The sequence below is a fragment of the Cenococcum geophilum genome (genome assembly GCF_001692895.1).
Source record: "Cenococcum geophilum 1.58 unplaced genomic scaffold K441scaffold_6, whole genome shotgun sequence".
In the NCBI taxonomy this organism is placed as follows: domain Eukaryota; kingdom Fungi; phylum Ascomycota; class Dothideomycetes; order Gloniales; family Gloniaceae; genus Cenococcum; species Cenococcum geophilum.
The window spans coordinates 733,176-738,283 of NW_027137564.1; positions in this window are offsets into that span (position 1 = coordinate 733,176).

The window sequence follows — 5,108 nt, forward strand, 5'->3', positions numbered from 1 at the left end:
AAGACTAGTAATATAGGTATAAGCCTATCTGGGCTAGTGGTATTATTAATAGCCTTAACAGCCATCTATAGGATAAGCTCTTCGCTAGCACCCTTTAGTTCTAAAGAAATAATCTTATATACGTGGCGTAATGGCGTATAGTATTATTCTACCTTTTTAATACTATTATGTGCCTTAACGGGGACTTCCTTAACCTTAATTGTTATTGCCTTTACCTGTTATTAAAACTCTGTAAATAAGAAGTTCTTTTTTATATCGTGAACGATTTAATTAGGGGGTCTTAGGTAGACATTAATCTAGTATAATTAAAGAGTATCCTATGCGTTCCTAGCTAATATATCTTTTAAAAAGCGTGCGGCTTGGAAGGAAGTTAAGAAGTTAATAACTTAAAGTACTGGCTTGCCGCTAAGATATATAATATCCATAATAATATAGAAGTTAAAGTTATAGTTATCTTTAAGGATAAACTTGAATCGGCTAGGGGACTTTTGGTTTATTTAGTAGTAATAGCAGTACTTTATAAGATGTTTAATCGCCTTAACCTTAACTTTATAACCTGCTTGTTAAAGAACCCTAAGCAATTAGTAAACAGATAGGTGGCTAAAACAATGATATAGTTAACGTAGCTCTAACTTAGTCAAGTAACTCTAAGCAACGCTCCTTTTTAGCTGTTAAAGGAGCAACTAAGGGTAACCCTACTTGCGTATAACGGGCACCTAATTATCTCCCTAAATAAGCATATTCTTAAGGTTGTTAAGCTTAACGCCTAATTTATTTATATCTTGGATGCAGAATAGGAATGGGGTATTCGCGGGAATAACGTAGAAAGTGATATATCCTAACGGGGTTTAGACCTTAATTATACTAAGAGAGATTATAGTACCCTTACTAAAGCGAATTGTATATTAGCCTGCCGTTAATTAGTTAATCTAGATAGAACTATTAAGCTACTAAAGAGCTCGGACTTAAGGTTCTCCTACTATAGATACTCCTACGGCTTTAGTATCTGGCATAATACTATAAAAGACGTTTGCCGAGTATCTATTGTTAAAGGAGAACGCGGAACTTTTCTTTAGCTTATTAAAGATATCTGACCTTATAATAGAATGGAGCGTAAATTAGTTATTAAGGACAGTAACGGTTTATACGCCATTTACCTTACTATACTTAGTAAAGTATTGGTTAGAAAAGTAGTCCTTAATTTCTATATCTATAAGGAGCTGTTTAGCCTCGTTAATCTCACCCTTAAGATCTTCTTCGCCTTTATATTAAACTAGGAAGCTTTAGAAGTAGGCTATAGTAACTTTTTAGTTTCTAATGTTTCGTGTGCTCTAGCGAAACTTATTATATACCTCCTTTTGTCTATTAAGGGGGTGTCTAGTTAACTAGCAATTTAGCTTCTTATAAACGTAGCATTTCTTCTACTAATTGTTGCGAAATGAACCTCTATAAGGACCTCCACGATTGCTTTATAGTTAACGTTAATTATACCCTCTACTGTATTCCCTACCACAACTACTATATATTTAATCAGTTTAGTTATAATTGTGTTAGTTGGCCGGGTCAATTAAAGTAGGTTAAAGTTAGGTATTAAATTACTATACTTTTTAAGAGCGTAGGGCGGTGCTAATAGAGGATCTTAATTAAGTATATATTCCTTTATAAATACTTATAGGGTTAAAAAGAGTAAGGTTATATTTTTTAACACCTTAGTATACGCTAATAACTTAATTATATAGGCTAAAGTCCTCTTAATATAATTCGGATAAACCACGCTAAATTATCTAAAGTTAATTAAAGAGCTTTTAAAGATAATTGAGTTAAGAGGCACCTGGGTTTATAGCAATGATTCTTAAGAAGGTAGTTTTTCTCTACTCTAACATATACTACTACTTATTCTCCTCTATTTTAAAATAGCATCTTATTTTATATATTATTCGGTTAAAATTATATTCTTTTCCTACTAAACGATTATAATAAAAGGTACTAGCTTAGCCCTTAAGTATAACTAAATAAGTAATATAGTATTAATTGGGTTCTAGTCTAACCTTCTAGTAATAGTTATAGAAGATACGTAACTTTGAATTAAGGATATTATATAGTTCTCTGCTAAACTTCTTTTCCTATTCTAAATAGAGCTTTATAAGCTCTATAAGCATTTTTAAGGTACCTCTAATTAGTGTTTAGCTGCATTACATTATAGGCTGTAATAGTAACGTAGATCTAGTCGGCGGAGTTTAAAGGTTATTAAACCGCGAAGTAAGGGGATCTTGCGCTTGTTGGGGGTTATTAATTAAGGCTGTGGGTTAAGCTAGTTAATATAAAGGAGTTAAAGATAGAGGTGGAGGCGATGGATATAGAATGTTAAAACTCGTGCCTAGAGTAATAGAGTTAGAACGCGTCTCTAGTAGTGTATTACTTGGGTTCCATTATAATTTAAGCTTCTTTATAGTACGTAGTTGGTGCTTAATCTCTTATAGAGTCTATTTATGCTCTTCCTTTATATTAATAACGTGTTCCTAAATATTGTCCCTAATACTACCCCCATCTATAAGAACAAATACTCTATACTCCTAAAGGAAGTTACGGAAGTCCCGTATAATATCTTTATTTATAGGAACCTATATTTCCTTTGTCTATCTAATAAAGTCCTCCTTTATACAATACCATAGCGCGGTATTATTGTATTTACTATCTTTATAGTGTTCTATGCGGTATACTAAGAATCCATTTAGGTTCTGTTGCTTAGCGGTTATAAAGTTAGTTATAGCTCTGTCCTATATCTTTAGGTTAATATCTTTCTTATACTTCTTTGGATAGGTTAACGCTATAGTAGGTAGAATTAACGAGGTATCGTACGTTAAAGGTAGGCAGGATTTTCGGTTTTATAGGATCTCGTAAGTTTACTGTCCAAAGGTGGGTAATTTAAGATATTGTTTAACGCGTTTCGGACGTCAACTTAGGACCTTAGGTTTAGTGATACTTCTAACCTAAAGTACTTAACCAAATCTTCGTAAACGTAATTGTTCTGCGTAATGGACGCAACTTGGTATCTCCTAGTACTTAATAACACTTCTATTACTAGTTTTCCGCAAGTCTAAGGTAGCATAGTATCGCCGGGATCCATTCCATATGAGCGTATATGGCACCCCTATATAAGACTGTCTCTTCTGTCGATAACCTAGCTGCTCTATAGTTGACTGTATATTCAACCACTGATTAGTGTTAGTGTTATAGGGTAACTCACTAATGCTACTTAAGTAGACATAGTGAATGTTAGTTATAAAGCTTATTGTTTAGAATTAGGGGGTGGGTAAGGAACCTAAGGTTCCTTACCACGCTAGTGCCGCGGCGATACGTAACGATACGTGACGACCGCTTGCCTCATTCCCGACAGTTATAATTAGACAATATATTTCTTTAATAAATTCTTATAGATAAATAAGATAGAGATCTTTACCTAAAAGTTGTTATTAATATAAGTTATTATATAATATTCGAATAGGGTAAAGCGTCAATATAATTAGAAGATTATAGTTATCTAAGTTAATAATAAGACCTCCCTTAGTAGCGACTTCTATAGTTAGACAACCTAAGGAGGAATTATAGTAAAGCTCTCGGCCCTATATATAAAGTCTTAAAATAGTTCTACTAAACGTTCTAGGGGGGTAATTATTATTAAGTCTTATTATATGCGAATTAAAGCTTAATTACTAAAAGAGCTCTAGCTAGAGATTATTAGAGCTATAGCGTATTTAATTAATAGGATACTAAATGCTTAGCTTAACTAGATAACATCTTTTAAGAAGCTTTAGTTAGCACTAGGGCTTTTACCACTAAAGCTAAATATAGCCTATCTATGTATATATGGCTATAGAGCTTACCTACTTAAATATAACCTCCCGCGTACTTAAAAGCTTAAGCTAAGGGCTTATATTAGATACCTAGTTAGGTACTAGTTAATAAATATCTTTAGGGTCTATATACCTAGTAAAAAGAAGGTAATTTAAATAAGAGACGTAACGTTTAATAAGTAATTGCTCTATAACGACAGTTAGCAAATTTTGCGAATCTGCTCCGCAAACGCGCTAATTAAAATTTAAAGGTAATTAATATGTTATAAGTCAATAAGACGCTTTAGGAAGAGCTTAATAAAACATTAAATAAAGACAATAAGACTTTAGATAAGATTTAAGTGGATAATAATAAAAATTAATAGGCAGATTTTGGTAGAAATTGAGACTAAGTAACTAATTAAGATAATAATATAGCAAGCTTATAAACCTTAAAGGACGATTTTCTACCTACTTTAGATAAGACGCTAAAACCTTAATTAATTCCTACTAAAGGATTCTTAAGCTCCTTAGCTTACTCTACCTATTAATAACCGTATTATAAATACGTACCTATAGAGGATAACTTATAGGATAACGGCGCAGCCGTTATGTAACGGCGCTACCGCACGTTACCTGCCAAATTCTGCTATATTCTACCGACTTACGATTAGCCCGCCCAAAGCTAGCGCCTTGGCGGCTCACCCTATATATTTATTTACATCGGTCCTAGCGACCCCTTTTCCTTCTCTTTAGCTTAGTATCTTCGTAATATAGCATTCTATAAGCTTCGGTTTAGAGGCATTTATATAAGCCGTAACATTATACTAAGCTCACCCTACATTGCCTAGGAAGGCCTTAATAATATCCTACCCTAAAAAAACTTTATCTACAATAACGTATTAACGCGCTATACTTAGATACTAAAACAACTCTATATTACCTAGGAAGGCCTAGATAATATCCTACCTTATAAGCTAGATAGGACTAGACCTATACCCCTGGAATTAAAACTAAAGTATATAATACTAACGAACCTTAAGAAGCTAACAATGGCACCTAAAGCAAGCTTATTTAAGAGAGCTGCCTTTACCTAAGAGGAACCTAAGATCTAATTAGGATTAGAAATTGAAGATAATAATAACATCGCAGATATACGCGAGCGGATTCGCGCCCTTATAGCTAGCTAGAAAGCCAATCGTCTTAAAGTAAGAAATATATAAGAGACCCTATAAAAGATCCTAGAAAGCCTTACAGCCCTATAAAATAGCCTGG